Source organism: Neofelis nebulosa, chromosome 8 (assembly GCF_028018385.1).
Source record: "Neofelis nebulosa isolate mNeoNeb1 chromosome 8, mNeoNeb1.pri, whole genome shotgun sequence".
Taxonomy (NCBI): Eukaryota; Metazoa; Chordata; class Mammalia; order Carnivora; family Felidae; genus Neofelis; species Neofelis nebulosa.
The window spans coordinates 131,367,419-131,385,136 of NC_080789.1; the positions used below are offsets into that span (position 1 = coordinate 131,367,419).

The window sequence follows — 17,718 nt, forward strand, 5'->3', positions numbered from 1 at the left end:
AGCGGTGTTTTGGAAGCAAAGAGCTCCAGCCTTTTGTTGTATAGGCAACAACGCTAAAAGCACGAAGGACAGTGACTCACCCAGGCTGCACCAGGGGATACGTGACCTCCATGAGGAGAACCACCCCCTTTCTCTCTCTGCCAAGGTCTTCCTCCACCAGGACAACTGGGGGGAAATCCGGCTGTCCCTTGTCCCTGTTCCAGAGCCTCCTGCGACAGCCAGGACACCATCAAACGCACAGGACTAAAACTAGACCTGAGTCCACAGATGTAGGAAAATGCCAAGGGACAGCATTCCTTCCCTCTGTCTTGAGAGTCACCCTGTTCTTCAGTGAGGCCTCTCCATAACCCCTGAAGGGGCCTTGTCATCTTTTTTCCAGCTCAGAGTTTTGAAGCTCACTAAGCACAGCTCCCAGGGGCATCTGTGTGAGGCCCGAGGAGGAGGGACGATGGAAGGCACAAGCCTGTCACCTTCTCCTAAGGTACTGAAGAGCCCAAGAAAGTCTTAAGAGGAGTAACTTTTTAGCTCCTGCACCCCAGGTCCCTTTCTATTAGCCTCTTAGTGGTCTAGCCTCAGACACAAAGTGCTCAGGGAAGTGCGGAAACTAGGCGTTCTCAGGAGAACGTGGGGCAAAGGGAAACTCTGGTGACGTTCTCCTGGAGTATCCAGGGGATTAGGGGCACAGGAAGGGTAGGGCCCATTAGTTGGGCAGGCACCTAGAGATGTGATCTCTGGGCCGAGGTTGAGCCTCCTCACCAGGAAGCAGATATCTGGGGCCAGAATAATCGCAGATTAGTCTCCAGAAACCAAAGGAACCAGGGGAGGGCAGTGCAGCTGCAGGAGTGGGAACAGTAGAGCTCCCATGAAGCAGAGGCTCCTATGGGCCCCAGGATGGCCTCTGCTCCACCCCTTCCAAGGAGAGCAGAGATCTTGCGTTCTCCGTAATGTAATGGAATCTTTCTTCCAGGTTCTCTGCATCTGAATGGGCCCCCACAGTTCAGGGTCTCCCTCTGTTCTGGAACTCACCATTAGGAGCCAGCATATGGTAGTGGTTAGAACACTGGGAACCAAATACTTACATTCAAACCCTGGTTCTAGTACTCATGTGACCCTGGACAGATTGCTAAATATCTCTGTGCCTTAGGTTCCTCATCAGTAAAATGGAGTCCTCATAGGGTTCTTGTTTGGATTTAACCAAAAGGACTTATGGGGCACCTTGGTGGCTCAGTTGTTAAACGTCCAACTTCAACTGATCTCATGGTTCGTGGGTTTGAGCCCCGCATTGGGTTCTGTACTGACAGCTCAGAGCCTGGAGCCTGCTTCAGATACTGTGTCTCCCTCTCTCTCTCTGCCCCTCCCCTGCTCACACTCTGTCTCTGTCTCTTGAAAATAAATGCCAAAAAAAAATTTTTTTTTTAAAGGACTCATAAGAGTGCCTTGTATGTACTAAGTTCTATATAAGCGTTTGCTATTATTATCTTTTCCCCCTGGAGTTTTCAGGTCTTGAATGCTATTAACCAAACTCAAAGGAAACGATGCACCAGACGGAAAGTCTAAATCGAGGCTTGCAACCACCGAGTAGACAGAAAAAAGTCTGGTCAGTTGGACAGTCTCTTCCCATTCAAGTAAGAGAAGTCTACTTGAGAAACTAGATAAAGATCAAAAGATTGCTTTCTGAGCCCAGAGTCAGATCATCATCCCTCTGGGTTGGCCACACAGAGAAGGACAGTGTCCTCTTTCCACTCCTGATCGTCCCTGCCAAGTGGACCTGAAGACTTGTGTCGGTGGGTCAGGACATACTCTGCCCCAAAAAGTGTTAGAGACAAATGGACCAACTCATGCTCAAACTCTTCCATTTTCAATGATATGTTTCATACTGGCAAAGAGGTTTTTCTGAGAGGCAGATGACAGAATGGGGTCTGAGAACGCAGGGAGAAGGTACCCTAGAATCGGGGGTGTGCCCCAAGAGAAGGGATCAGGCCACATGTCAGCAGTACGATTCACTGAAGGCAGCTGCACCGAGGCAGCATATGGATTATCACCTTGTTCATATCCATCTACAGAAAGCTTATGAACGTGACACTTAAAAGCCATCTGCTGCCCATTTCTGCCATATCACCTGCTGTGATGCAGAGGTCAAGATCTTGAGCATCTCTTTCCAGGCCTGATCCAGTGACCTTCAGCTTTAGATCAGCCAGGTTGGGAGTCTTTGTCCCGTGGAAGTGGGCCGATGCTACAAGAGAGCCCATTGTTAAACATTTACCAGCACACCACAGGGCTGCTTCCTCACCACTTCACTGAAACGGCCCTTATGGGGCCAAATGACTTCACTGTCACTCAATCCAACTGGCACTGTTTGGTTTGTATTTTTCTCCAGCTCTCCAGAGCGTCTGATGGGTGATCATTTCCTCCCTCTTGAACCTCCTTTCCTGCCTAGTTGCTGGGGCCCTCTGCTGACTCTTCTTTTGTTTCTAAGCACGTTTACTCAGGTGCTACAAGATTCACTTCTCCTACGAGGCCCTGAAATGTTGGGTGTTTCCCACAGCTCTCGCCCTGATCCTCGCAATACGGCCTTTAAGACACAGCTGGGTTGCTTCCTCCAGGAAGACCGCCTGACCTCACCTCCACCACAGATGAATGCCTGTCTCCTCATGTGTCCCCTCTGCTAGAGGACAAGGACTTGGAAGACCAGGACATGGAATGACAGAAACAAGAAAAAAAACAACAATGATCAACAGCCGCTACTGGCACTTACCAGGCATTGTCCCAAGTGTCTCGCACGGATGATTCCATTTTGCTGTTTACACCAACCCCATGAGTTCTCCCACGAGTCACTTGACACTTTCAGAGCTGAAATAACTTGCCCAAGATTACACACTGGTAGCAACTCCAAAGGGCAGGCGCTGAAGCCAACACGTGTAACCGTCATGGCCCCACCATGTCTTTTTCAGTTGGTGGAGCCCAAAAACGTGATTGCTCCTATGTTTGAGGGGAAAAAAACCAGAGGGATGGAGAGGCAGGGGCATCCTGGCCAAGTGAATGTTCTGCAATCTCAATGCAAGCTCTTGTTGATGACATTGTTGAAAAAAATGGAATGGTTCTTAACTGTGATCTACTTGGTTCTTTACAAGTACCAATTTTCAGGCTCGTGGGGCTGGATTTTTGTTGTAAAACACAACTTATGGTTCCTTCTTATCACCGGTTTCATGAAAATATTAATGCAGCATGAAAGGAGAAAAAATGCTACCTAAAGCCTGACGATCTTCAATCTCTCCACATAAACAGCAAAACACTTGACATAAATCTGCTCTTAGTTCCATGGATTCATTGGTATCTATATATTATCTCCGGGGGATCTGTTTTGTTCTGTTATGAAATCTCAGGTTCCCCCCACCCATCCCAAATAAAATAAAAAGTGTCCTCTGGGTTTGAACTCCTGCTGGTTGTAAAAGCAAAGGTATCTTTGCGTTTGGGTAGGAAAGTGCCGTGATACATCTGAGCAAGTCTGCAAAGCTGTGTCTGGCTCCGGATCCTCAGGGTAATTAGAGCCTGCCAGGAATTTGCTGGAAGGTTTATGCTTTTGTGTCTGTGGTGGAGGCGGTGCACGCTCAGGGATGCTCAGTCAACGTGAACAGTGCAGGGGAGACATTCCTGGGAAATTAACACGTCACTAAGTGGCCAGGAGGTTTTCTGAATTCCTCTCATTACAAAATCCACAATTCTCAACAACAGTTTACCATTTACAGTGATGTTGTGGGATAGTTTATTAGAAGGTTCTTGAACAGTCAGCACTGGAGTATCCTCACTAATGAGGGAATGGGACACGCAGGTGGTAAATTTGTATTTGGCTTCAAAGCCCCATAGGAAAGAAAAAGAGAGAGGGAGGGAGGGAAGAGAGAAAGACAAGAGAGGAAAGGAAAGGAGGGGAGGAGAAGAAGGAAGGAAGGAAGGAAGGAAGGAAGGAAGGAAGGAAGGAAGGAAGGAAGGAAGGAAGGAAGGAAGGAAAGGGAGGAAGGGTAGAAGGAAGGAGGGAAGGGAAGGGAAGGGAAGGGAAGGGAAGGGAAGGGAAGGGAAGGGAAGGGAAGGGAAGGGAAGGGAAGGGAAGGAAGGAAGGAAGGAAGAGAGGGAGGGAGGGAAATGAAAGAAATGGCATTTGTTGGAAACCTGTTCTGCCCAGTCTGAAGATGTTCCCACACCAATCTGGTGCTGGGAGCCCAAGAATGCAATCCCTGATATGACCCCCAGAGTGCAATTCACAAGAGATTTGACTCCATTTCCTTAAGAGGAGAGTGCATACACATTTTCTCACTCAATACCACTCATGGGCTGAAGTCAATTCCTTCACTGAGTGTTCACTGAGAGGTGGAGTTTGTCTATTCCCCCATCTAAATAGGAAGACCCAGCTCACGGGGATAATGACAAAATAAATGCCAAAATGGAAAATACTGGGCCTCAGGGGCCATGCCTGTGACGTGATGGAGGATGTGCTTTGTATGGAAGGCGCCTCTAAGAACCAGATTCTCTGATTCCAAGTTCAGGTGTCCATCACCACTGCTATCTGAGTGTTAACCACTGTGTGCCAGGTGCTCCCTAAGCACTCCTGGGTTTTAGAGAACAACAGAAAATTGAGTCAGAGAAGACATACGCCAAGGATGGAGGTGAAAATGTGAGTTGTTCCTGAGAGCTGGTGCTTCACTGACCCCTGAACTTTTTGTTTTTATTTGTTTTGTTTATTTTTGTTTTGTTTTGTTTTCAATTCCAATATAGCTGACATACTATACTTATGTTAGTTTGTTATGTTACGTTAGTTTCAGGTGTACAATATCGTGATTCAACACTTCCGTACATCACCCAGCGCTCATCACAAGTGCACTCCTTAATCCCCATTACCTATTTCACCAGCCCCCAACCCCCTCCCCTCTGGAAACCAGCAGTTTGTTCTCTATAGTTAAGAGTCTGTTTCTTAGTTTATCTCTTTTTTGTTTTCCTTTGTCCATTCGTCTTATTTGTTAAATTCCACATGAGTAAAAATCATATGGTATGTATCTTTCTCTGGCTGACTTATTTCACTTAGCATTATACTCTAGCTCCATCTATGTTGTTGTAAATGGCAAGATTTAAATCTTTTTCATGAAAGAATAATATTCCATTGATAATTATACCACATCCTTTTTATCCATTCATCTGTTGATGAACACCTGGGCTGCTTCCATAATTCAACTATTGTAAATAACGCTGCTGTAAACATTGGGGTGCATGTATCTTCCAGAATTAGTGTTGCTGTATTCTTTGGGTAAATACCCACTACTGTAATTACTGGATTGTAGGACATTTCTATTTTTAATTTGGGGGGGGACCTCCATACTGTTTTCCACAATGGCTATTCCAGTTTGCATTCCCACCAACAGTATACAAGGGTTCCTTTTTCTCCACATCCTCATCAACACCTAAACGCTAAAATGTTGACTTTAGCCTTCTGACAGGTGTGAGGTGGTATCTCATTGTGATTTTGATTTTCATTTCCCTGATGATGAGTGATGATGAGCACCTTTTCATGTGTCTGTTGGCCATTTGTGTGTCTTCTTTGGAGAAATGTCTTTCTGTGTCTTCTGCCCACTTTTTCATTGAATTATTGGGTTTGGGGGTGTTGAGTTTTCTAAGTTCTTTATATATTTTGGGTACTAACCCTTTACCAGGTATGTTGTTTGCAAATATCTTCTCCTATTTGGTAGGCTTTCTGTTAGTTTTGGTGATTGTTTTGCACAGCTTTGTTGCGCAGAAGCTTTTTATTTCAACGTAATCCCATTTTCTGTTAGTTTTGGTGATTGTTTCCCTTGCTGTGCAGAAGCTTTTTATTTTGACACAGTCCCAATAGTTTATTTTTGCTTTTGTTCCCCTTGCCTCTGGAGACATATCTAGAAAAATGTTTCAAAGGCCAATGTTGGAGAAATTACTACCTGTGTTCTCCTCTAGGATTTTTATGGTTTCAAGTCTCACATTTATGTCTTTAATCCATTTTGAGTTTCTTTTTGCGTATGGTGTAAGAAAGTGGTCCACGTTCATTCTTTTGCATGTAGCTGTCTCATTTTTCCGACACCATTTGTTAAAGAAACTGTTTTTTTTCCCATTGCATATCCTTGCCCACTTTGTCAAAGATTAACTGACCATATAAATGTGGGTTTATTTCTGGGTTTTCTACTCTGTTCCACTGATCTTTGCGTCTGTTTTTGTGTCAGTACCATACTGTTTTGATTACTATACTTTTATAGTATCACTTGAAATCTAGAATTAGATACCTCCAGTTTTCCTTTTCTTTTTCAAGGGCCTTTTGTGGTGCCATACAAATTTTAGGATTGTTTGTTCTGTGAAAAAATGCTGGTGGTATTTTGATGCAATTGCATTAAATGTGTAGATTGCTTTGGATAGCACAGGCATTTTTACAAGTCTTTTACCCTCCTGGTTAAGTTTCCTCCTAGATATTATATTGTCTTGGGTACAATTGTAAATGAGACCGTTTTTGTAATTTCCATCTCTGCTGCTTCATTACTAGCATATAGAAATGCAACAAATTTCTGTACGTTGATTTTATATCCTGTGACCTTAATGAAGTCATTTATCAGTTCTAGTAGTTTTTCTGGTTGATCCCCAGATTCCGTAGCCCAATCTGCAACCCTTGGCCCCGAAGGACAGCTGCAGGTCTCTGCTGCAGAAGGATCAGAATGTACTTGCCAAGGAAACAAGAGGCCCCTCTGGGGCCAAGCTGTGCACTCAGGCCAGTCTCCCAGGCTCTCCATTGCTGCGTGGCTGCTCCTTGAACTGTGCAGGGGTGTGAAGGAGGCCAACGAGGCCAATGAGGAGCCTCTACTGACTGAGCTGCCAGAAGTCTGAAGCCCAGGAAATGCAGGTTTTACTCTGAGCACATGTTCTCATGTCAGTTTCACAGCATCTCTGAGCCAGGACGCCCAGATCTCCACTGTACTGAGCACAGGAAAGTGAGGCTCAGCAAGGTGGGGACAATGGACCAAGGTCAACCCAAGCAGGAAGGACAGCGGGATTGGTACCAAATGTGCCAGGCGCTCCAGCCTGTGCTGTCAGTCCTGCGCTGGAGGCACAGTGGGAGCCCTGGAAGGTGAGTGATTTGGCCCAAGTGCCACACGTGGCAGTGGTTGGAAGAGACTAAACAGAGCGCTATTTTCTGATCAATCACATAGACCTCATCACTAGGATAATAGCTTCATGTCTGTAATCCACTATCCTCCAAGGGAGAAAATGAACCTTGATTATACCATTGAAGATTTCATTTGTAAAATGATTCTTCTGACTTTAGAACCCATTGCAAATAGCTGTCTATGACCTCCAGGCACATCTTCTGCCCCAGAGGTCAGAGATTAGAGTGGTCTAGGCCACAAAATAGTGAAAGAACTCCTACAGGTCCAACCACAGCACAGAACTTTCGGATTCCTCATTTTAAACTCATTCTCCCCGAAGAACATCTGTTCACGATATTTTACACTGCTGGCTCCACTGGTACAGGATGTTAGCAGGAGAACTAGTGATTTTCTAGAACTATTTAAAGGAGTACTAGGGGGACTGCTGGGTGGATCAGTCAGTTAGGTATCCGACTCTTGATTTCGGCTTGGGTCATGATCTCTGCACTCCTTAACAGTTCATGAGTTTGAGCCCCATGTCAAGCTCTGCACTCTGTCAGTGCAGAATGAGATTCTCTCTCTCTCTCTCTCTCTCTCTCTCTCTCTCTCTCTCTCTATCTCAGCCCCTGTGCCCCCAAAAATAAATAAATAAATAAATAAATAAATAAATAAATAAATAAATAAATATTTTTAACAAAAGAAGTATTGGAGCACAGAAACATGGAAAAGAAACAAGAAAGAATAATACACAAAAAATGCCAACTAATACAAGTAGGTAACATTTATTGAGCACATATAAGTCAAGCACTGTTCCTAGTATTTTATGGGATTTAATTCATTTAATTTCACGCTAACCTTCAAGATAAGCACCGCCATTAGCCTCTTTGTACAGATGGAGAAACTGAGGCACAGAGATGAGAACGAACCTCATGACTCAATTTGTACACCCAGTGAGACCTCAGACCCTCCCTGCGACCCCCAAGTTATATCACCTGACCACCAAAAATGGGCCTTTAACGGGAAGATGACTTCCTCCCTCAACCAATTCCCCTGCTTTGTTTCAAGGAAAGGAAAACAAGTCAAATATAAACTAACTTCTCCTAGTCGAGGAGTGGACAGCAAGGCTCCAGCTTATTGCTGAGTCTCAGACATTTCTCCTCTTCATCAGTGGTCAGCTGGACAATCAAGAATGGCCTGGCCAACAGGTGCACGAAATGGTGCTTCCTATCACTGATCGTCAGGGAAATGCAAGTCAAAACCACAGTGAGATATTGCCTCTCGCCTGGGCTATAATCAAAAACACAAGAAACGACAAGTGTGGGCAAGAATGTGGATAAAAGGGAGCCCTCATGCGCTGTTGGTGGGACAGCCGTTATGGAACAGTATGGAGGTTCCTCAAAGAATTAAAACTAGATTCCCATATAATCTAGCAGTCCTATTTCTGAAGATATACCCAAAGAAAATGAGGTCGGGAGCCTAAAGAAATATCTGCACCCCTATGTTCACTGTGGCCTTGTTCACAGTAGCCGAGACATGGAGACAACATAAGGGTCCACTGGTGGGTGAATGGATAAAAGAAATTATGGTGTATGTGGATAGTAGAATATTATTCAGCCACGAAAAAGGTATAGAAATGCTGCCATTTGCAACAATATAGATGGAACCCAAGGCCATGGTGCTAAGTGACCTAAGTCAGAGAAAAATAATACTGGATGATCGCACATGTGGAATCTCCAAGAGCCAAATTCACAGAAATAGAGAGTAGAATGGGGGTTGGCGGGGGTTGGCAGGGGCTGGAGGGAAAAACGGAAAGGGGTCGGTCAGGGCACACCGGCTTCTAGTTATAAGGTGAGTAAGTCTGGCGGATATCAGCATGGTGACAATATAGTTAGCAAGCACTGTATACTTGAAAGAGTAGTTCTTGAGTGTTCTCACCACCATCACCACCACATCATGGTAATTCCAGGAGGTGACACAGGTATTCACAAGTCTTACTGTGGTCATCATCTCGTTATATGTATGTATGCATGTATGTGCGTATATACATATATATGTGTGTGTGTGTGTAAATATATATATATATATATATATATATATATATATACAATCATCAAGTGTACACCTTCAACTTCCACAATGTTATATGTCACTTACACCTCCAGAAAGCTAAAAAAAAGAATTAGCCCATTCTAAGAGTAGAAGGGCGTTTGCTCTACAGAGAGGTAGGTTTGAGTCTGCGCTACAGGGACACCACTTCCTGCTGGGGGACCACTGGCAAGATGAGCCTTGGGTCCCTCTTCTATGAATTGAGTATGATAATATGTAACTCCCAGCATCCTTATGTTGTTTTCAAAAGCTGATATGTACAAAGTGCTTGGCACGGTGTTTGACATGCTGTAGGGAATCAGTAAACAGAAGCTGTTACCACACAAATTGCAGCCGTGAAAAACAACCTGTGTGTCCTCTGGACTGGCTCAGGACTAGGAGTAGAGCAGAGATCTGCTAGGGGAGGGTGTTTCCAGCAAACTCGTCAGGAAAGGGGCACCTGGGTGGCTCAGTCAGTCAAATGTCTGCTGACAGTGCAGAGCCTACTTGGGACTCTCTCTCTCTCCCTCTCTCTCTGCCCCTCCCCTGCTCACGCAACTCTCCCTTTCTCTCTCAAAATAAATTTAAAAACTTAAAAAGCAACAACAACAATGAAATCATCAGCAAGCCATGAGTTAAAACCCCTGCCTTCCACCAGGAGCCCCACCCTGCGAGGACCACCCACGGTTCCCACAAGTACCCAGTAGATCTCCAGTGAAGCCCTGATCTACTGATGTTTGTGGCCTCTAGAACCTCAGGGCAAGCTCAGCCGAGCATGTGAAGTGTGGAGAAGATCCCGGCCTGCTCATAATTAGCCGGAGTCCTCATCTCTCTGAGACCTAGATACTCTGTCTCTGGATGTGGCCGCGTCTGTGCAGGCGCATGGAGGAGAAAGGAGGCAGCACGCGGGGCAGAGGGTCCCGGGGCCGAGGTTTAGCGGACCCTCAGGAGAGGGACCGGCAGGATGCTGGCCAGTCCCAGCCCCTCTGCTCAGGTGGATGTGGGGACGGAGCTCCCGTTCTCACTCAAAGAGCTATTCTGGCTGTTCTGGGCTCCAAGGCGTGTGGCTGAGAAACAAGCAGAGCAAGAGCACCTGGGTTCGCCTTCTTCTCTGACCTCAACTGGCCCCCAGCAGTCAGGACACGGGCGACCCTGGCAATGGCCGACTCTGCCCTGTGCCTCCCGGCCCCTGCATCGACCCAGAGCCCCGCAGACTGTCTGGGCACGGCTGCTGGCACGGCCCCCGCCCCCAGTCCCGGGGCCTCGGGGGGAGGCTAGGCTGCTGACTTTTGTCGCCCAATAACTCCCGTTTCCAAGAGCTCCCTGCCAACGAGAGAGGGAGGGAGTTGGCCACAAACGACCATGTTCAAGGGCAGCCCAGGGCTGAGGCAGGAGTGCAGGCCACACAGGCCGTGGGCTCTGACCAACTGCCCACAGTACACCTGCCCCAAGGGCATCCACTCCCTCGTGCCCTCCTTCACCAGCTGACTCCTGACAACACCCCTCCTCTGGACCATTCCTCCGAAAGCAGCAAACGGGAATTATACTGTACAAGTCCTGCTGGGCCACAGAAAAGAGGATGGAGAAGAGCCACCAGGGGTCACCGTGGACCCCTGAGTGGCCCGAAGTGGTCCCAAGGTGCCGGAAGTGTGGGTAGCTGGGGGCAAAATGCCACTGATAGGTGGGCAGGGTGAGCAGACACCAGCACAAACACTACACACACACACACACACACACACACACACACACACACAAAGCTCTTTCCACCCTCCAACCCTATGTTAGAAGCCATGTGATTTACAGGGAGGTGCCCGGAACTAGGTGCTGTTGAGTCGTGGGTCTAGTCCCAGCTTTCTCACTTCCTAGTCTCATGGCCTTCATCTATCCAGGCCTCACTTGTTCTCTCTGTAAAATGAAAACATCGCACTGGGTCAGGACTTCCCAAAGCATGGTTCTACGGTACACTAGTGTCCAGGAAGAGGGATTCTGTCATCAATAAGTCTGGACACGCTGGGCACTACCACCACAGGCACACTTCTCTCCCATTCTTGGGGCTTCACACTGCACCTAGGGCTCACACGCTTCACCTTTTCGGTACCTCTAGATACCTAAGAGACCAACAGTACACATTCTGACACTTCAGTGGAAGCTGAAACATTGGAAGCAATCCCTAGAAATGCTCCACGTATCACTTGCAAGTAACAGGTGACAAATTATTACCAATCTCAGGAATGAGTCAACCTGAGATCATTAAGACTGACCCTCAAATTCCAGAAACCCTTTGAATCGCATCAAATAATAGCTTCCAGAAAGTTCTCCAGAGAAGCCAAGCGCACTGATTACATCTTGGATGAGGCAGAAATCCAGTATCCTGTCTGCCAATGCTGTATAAGCACTTTTGCTAACGCGTCAAAGATTTACTGTGTATGTTTCATCTCATTACTGATTAATGTCCATCACCATCAAAGATGCTGGCCCTTGTACTACTTCCTGTGCCCAATTTCCACCAGCCTCGGGATTTTCGCCCGACTTGTTCGCACACATTCATCTCATCGCGTTGCCTCTGCTGCTATATTCGTTCGCCCTGAGAAATGCTTCTGCACCAGACAGTGGCCTGGTTGGGTGCTAAGAATTTGAAAATGTATGAGAAATAATCCCAGGCTCTGGGAGGTGCCCCTCCAACCTGAGAAGGCGAGGATGGGTGTGGGGCAGGAAGGGACCCTGCAGGCAGGTGAGAGCATTCTAGGCACCAGAAAGTAATGCAAAGTCCCAGAGGCCCCCAGGTGCACAGCGTTTCCGGAATGGAAGTGCAGGTAAGTCACGGCAAGAACGTGTTTGTGGGCTGGAGGGGTATACAGTAGGGCTGGAAAGGTAGTTTGGGCCACGTTATGACCAGTCTGGCATGCAAAAGTAAGGAGCCTGATCTTTATCCCGGAGATGGAGGGGAAGCCCACCAAGACTGCGTATAGAAGGGACTGGTGTGGTCAGGTCTGAGTTTGAGAAGAATCAAGTCGAAAAGACATGAGAATGAGCTCAGACAGGTGTAGCCCACTCATCAGCTGTGCTCCCAGGGAAAGTTCCACTTGGGTGAAAACGTGAAGGATGAATTGGAAGGGAGACGCAAGGCCAGCTAGGAGACCTCTTCCAATCGTTCAAGTAAGAGAGGACGAGGGCACTGAATGGGGAAAGTCTCACGACAAACCTAAGACATTTCAGAGGCTGAAGCGAGGTGCCCAAAGGATCAAGTAAATGGGGGCACCGCTGGGTGGGAGGCAGTGCTGTGCCTTTTTCCCTTGGAAATGTCAAATGTGATTCCTGGGTTTTTCTGGCTTTGACAGCTCCGTAACCAGCAGGAGACACGGACATGGCAGGAAAAGCCAGTCTGGGTGGGGGATAAGGAATCTGGACACGTTAAGCTTCAGGCAACTGCAGGAAATTTATAGGGGAATATCAAGCAAGCAGTTAGAAACGCACGGGTGCAGTTTCCAGGCAAAATCCGGGCTGGAGCTGCAGTGCGAGCCTGAACTCAGATGTCCTCAACTTAGAAATTTCCACCCAGCGGAGTGTGCACATTGGACAGTCCCCTCTGCGGGCCCAGAGCCCGCCCATCGGTCACAGAACCTGAGACAGGCGACACAGGGGCCCCACAAATAAGTGCTTACTAAGTGTTCAAAAACTATGCATTGCTCTTTATCTTCACTTACATTTATTTTTTTAAATTTCTTTAATGTTTATTTCTTTTTGATAGAGACCGAGTGTGAATGGGGGAGGGGCAGAGAGAGAGGGAGACACAGAATCCGAAGCAGGCTCCAGGCTCCGAGCCATCAGCACAGAGCCCAACAGGGGACTCGAACTCATTAACTGTGAGATCGTGACCTGGGCCAAAATCGGACGCTTAAACGACTGAGCCTCCCAGGTGCCTCTATCTTGACTTACATTTAAATAGAGGTGTTTCTGGTGTTCTGGGAATTCATCATGTAAGATGGGCCTGCTACCCAGGAGGGTGAAGCTCTAATCTAATCTAAGTCAGAGGGTCCCCATGGACCCATGAACTCACTCTGTTCGAAAGGCCACTCTCTCTTGCCTAATATAAAGAGTTTCTGTCACCCGGGGATCGTCTTGTCACTGAGGCTGTGAAAGGGCGGGCCTACGCCGGCCGACTCCATCTTGTTCTGTGTCCTTCACCTTGACCACACCTCCTCCCCTTGAGTAACCACCCCCCCTCACCTGCCTTACAGGACTCGGACCCTTCCCCAGCCAATCGGCTGAGGCCATAACCATTACGTCACCAACTGCCCCTAGGCCCCAATAAAACCTTTGTCCTTTTGAAGCTCTCTCTCCCTGGTATCTCACCGCTGCGTGGGTGCAGGTAGGGGATTGAGCTCGAGCTAGCTCGAATAAAGGCTCTTTGCTTTTGCATCGGACTCGGCTCCCTAGTGGTCTTTGGGGATCACGAATTCTGGGCATAACAGCTGTTTTCACACATTCTCTGGCTTGGAAAAGTAATTGGCTGAAGAGATTCCTGTTACCTTGGACTGCTTTTGAAAGTGAAGTAAACAAGAGGCTGTGAATAAAGATGACAAGTGAGCTCATAATGAGCTTTCCAATTATTTCACTGTAATCAGACTTTGTTTTGGATAAAGAACCGGTCACATGAAACAAGAGTTTCACGCAAGTATGGGAAGGCAGACGGAATCACAGGGGATGTTTTTCAAATCATGAGTAGGCATTCCCCTACTTCTGGAAGATTCCAAAGTCCTAACCTCCTAAGGGAGGTCCCATTCTTCCAGCAGTGCTCACGGGTAGGAGGGGACTTCTGTTCTCTCCTGACAGCTGAGCTCCTAGTCCACAGATGCGTGATGCACACCAGGTAAGCTGAAATGAGCCAAACGGTTGTGAGAAGAAAGCCCTTCTAACACATGAAGTCATGGGGCGCCAGGGTGATGTCGGTTGAGTGTCCAACTTCAGCTCAGATCACGACCTCATGGTTCGTGAGATTGAGCCCTGCGACGGGGCTCTGTGCTGACAGCTCAGAGCCTGGAGCTTGCTTCAGATTCTGTCTCCCTCTCTCTCTGTCCCTCCCACACTCACACTCTCACTAAAATGTTAAACAAAAACAAAAACAACAGACATGAAGTCGTGTTCACAACCTGCATCTTCAAGGACTGAATTGAGACTCCCATGTAAGAAGCCCTCCACATACCTGCCAGGTCAGGGACTATGTGAGACTCAGAGAGTGTTAAAGCCTGTGCATTCCCATGTGTTTTCATATAAGGATCGGCCAGAACAAAATGGAACAAGATTGGTCATAAAAGAAAAACTTGCTTGCGCTATTTACAGGCCATAGGGTACTTGTGGGTGGAAGTTCATGCCACAAAATACTGATAAAAGACTTAAAGATTTCTGAGCAAACAGCTTGTATAGTTCAGTAAATTAGAGGGAAAATTCTTTCATTATCACACACTGTGGTCACTAAAAGGGAGAGACTACCACATTTCACCAGATCAGCATTTGCTAAACAAAGGAGCTTGGAATTTCCTTGGAATCAAAACATAGGTTCATTGACCCTTCTATGTTTTGTTTAAAAAAACTGAAAACAAAATGTGAATGGATTACAGAGTAGACACTCTTTCTAGGTTTTGCCTTGAGTTACATAAAGCAGCTGAGTTAAAGTGTACGATCCATGGTCTGTAATGTCACTCTGGAGTTGAATTCGTCCCAAAGGGAACATTTAACCAAACTTGGGGGCACCTTCCTAGCTTCCCACTTATCAGGCAGCTGGAAACTAGGATTAATTCTACTTTAGTATTTCTCTCTTTTTATTTTCCAGAGTCAGTGTTTTTACAACCTTCTATTGTTCTCTGTTTTCTTAGAAAATAAGGCCACTTGTTGGTAACAGGCTTGTTAACCTTAATGTGTGTGTTCAAGCCTCTTCTGGTTGATAATGAGGCATTTATACAATGTTGACATTCTTCTCATCTCCAGAGACTGACACTAGGGATCTCCCTGGAGGGACTCTGCTGCCTTCCTCCTGGAGCCCATGTGGAAGCTTTATTAATACTTATGGGCAGGGCGCCATATCTCAAATGCAAGAGCTCACACGGGCTCACTAAAGAGGAACATCTCTAATTGGAGACACAAAGCCAGAGCAGGAGGATTGCCTCACCTCTTGTATTCCTGTTCCCGTCTACCATGGAATGACCCTGTCTCTACCGTGGAATGACCCCGTCTTTACCAGGGAATGGGCTTGTTAGGAAAGGGACTCAGCAGGGAAGAAACACTGAAGCATTGCAAAGCATATGCTTCCTTCTCATTTTGTATGGGCTTTGGTCAGAGGATTTCTCCTACTCCTGTGATGCCAGTTGGGTACAATGAAGTCATGAAATCCCCCTAGGATCCAGTAAGCCAGACTCTTGTGTCTTCTCTGTCCCCACACCACACCCTCCGGGCTCTAGGAGACCAGTTATTGAACAAGAAACTAGGGCAGCAGAGCCTTGCCTGAATTGACTAAATCTTCCCTACTCAAATTTTAAAAACAGGGCAAGGACAGGAAAGCCCTTCTATTTCTAACACTCTAACCCAAAACTTGACCCATAATCTTGCAGCTCAAGAAAACGGAATGTTTGGTCCAACTAATCCAAGAAAGATACTAAGTCACCACTATTGCTCAATAAATAATGACGATAAACATTTATTATCAGCCATAAGACCATGTGGACCCAGAGAATCCCCAGACACATCTACTGCTTCTCTAATTTATGGGGAGTTGGCATCCCCCTTCTCAATTCTATGAATACTTGTACATTCCTCTGCTGATTCCAAAGTAGTTGTCTTGGGGTGCCTGGGTGGCTCAATTGGTTAAGTGTCCGACTTCAGCTCAGGTCACGATCTTGTGGTTTGTGGGTTCAAGCCCTGCATCAGGCTCTGTGCAGACAGCTCAGAGCCTGGAGTCTGTTTTGGATTCTGTGTCTCCCTCTCTCTCTGCCTCTCCCCCGCTCATGCCCCATCCTTCCCTCCCTCCCTCTCTCTCTCTCAAAAATAAATAAACATTAAAAAATTAAAAAAAACAACAACAAAGTAGTTGTCTTGTCTATACTCTCCTTATTCAACTCCCACCCCAAATACAGGGATTACATCACATCACACATATTGAGATATTTTGGTCTTTGTAGACCTAATAAAAATAGATTTGCTGTATCTAGTCACTGCACATAGAGCAGATAGTATGTCATTTACAGGCCCCTCATTCAAACATTAATCTGCCTTGGTTAATTTTGTTTCTGTCCAGGGGCAGTCCCTGGACTGCAGAGGTTCAACGGACAATCAAAAGTGAAGAAAGTTTCAGGAACCTGTCAGTATAGATCCTCTCTCCTCCCTTCAGTCCTTCCATCTTGCCTTCATCCCTACAACCCAGCCAGGGTTCCAAAGATCATTTGCTCTCAGTGTTGCTCTATAACACAAGCAATTCTCAGACTTTGGCAAACTCAAAAAGAATGCCCAGGGATTTGACTTCTCAGTGGGCTGTTCTAAATCTGCAGGAGGTAGACTAGCCCAAAACATACTCCATTTTCTTTTTTTGTTAATGTTTGTTTATTTTGAGAGAGACAGAGAGAGCCGAGCAGGGGAGGAGCAGAGAGAGAGGGAGAGAATCCCAAGTAGGCTCTGCACTATCAGCACAGTGCCTGAAGCAGAAGAGCTTGATCTCAAGAACCATGAACCGGTGACCTGAGCTGAAACCAAGAGCCAGAGGCTCAACTGACTGAGCGACCCAGAGGCCCCAATCTATTTTCTTTTGAAAGTAAGTTTGCTCCCTCAGACATGTAAAATGTTGCCTGGCACATAGTAGGTACTCAACAAATATGAGTTAAAACTCCTCAGTTTCTCTACATCCTCTCTTGGGTCCTCTCTTTGCATGGAGCCCAAATTGATGCATCTCGGGAGCACTTTAGGGGCAGAATGGCTGCATCATTCACATTTTATCATGCTGGAGAACAGCTGGAGGAAATGAAACCATCTCAGCTGAAGCGGGAAGCCACACATAATCACGTGCTCCGACCAGATGTGCTACCATGATGGTCCACCACGGATGCGCATGAATAATGGAAAAGCAATCAAATATCCTCGAGTATTTTCATTTCCACAGCAGGGACCCCGGTTCAGCTATTGCTTTCATGTGGCAACACTGCAAATCAAGGCAGGAAAGAGGTCTTTCTGGAGCTCAGAAGCGATCATCCTTCGCCCAGGAAATGTGACCACAGGGCTTGCACAGAAAGACCTTGCGTAACTTACAAACCCATGTGCTCTATGGTGCTGTCTTCCTTGATGTGAGCTCTTCAACGACTGGACTGGGCGTATGTTTCTCCCTTACTGGCATCCAGCATGGTAACAAATGCACCGGGGGCTGGCAAATGTTTATTTCTGTTGCTCAATAATGATCCCAGCATCGACTTATTGTCTAGGTCACCGTCTCAGGTGTTTTGACAGA

General features: G+C 46.7%; 1 protein-coding gene across 6 annotated transcripts in view; it reads right to left on the reverse strand.

The window, feature by feature from the left end:
* Positions 1–17,718, reverse strand: part of CAMK1D (calcium/calmodulin dependent protein kinase ID) — a 502,732-nt gene that overhangs the window by 216,262 nt on the left and 268,752 nt on the right. The window lies entirely within an intron of this gene.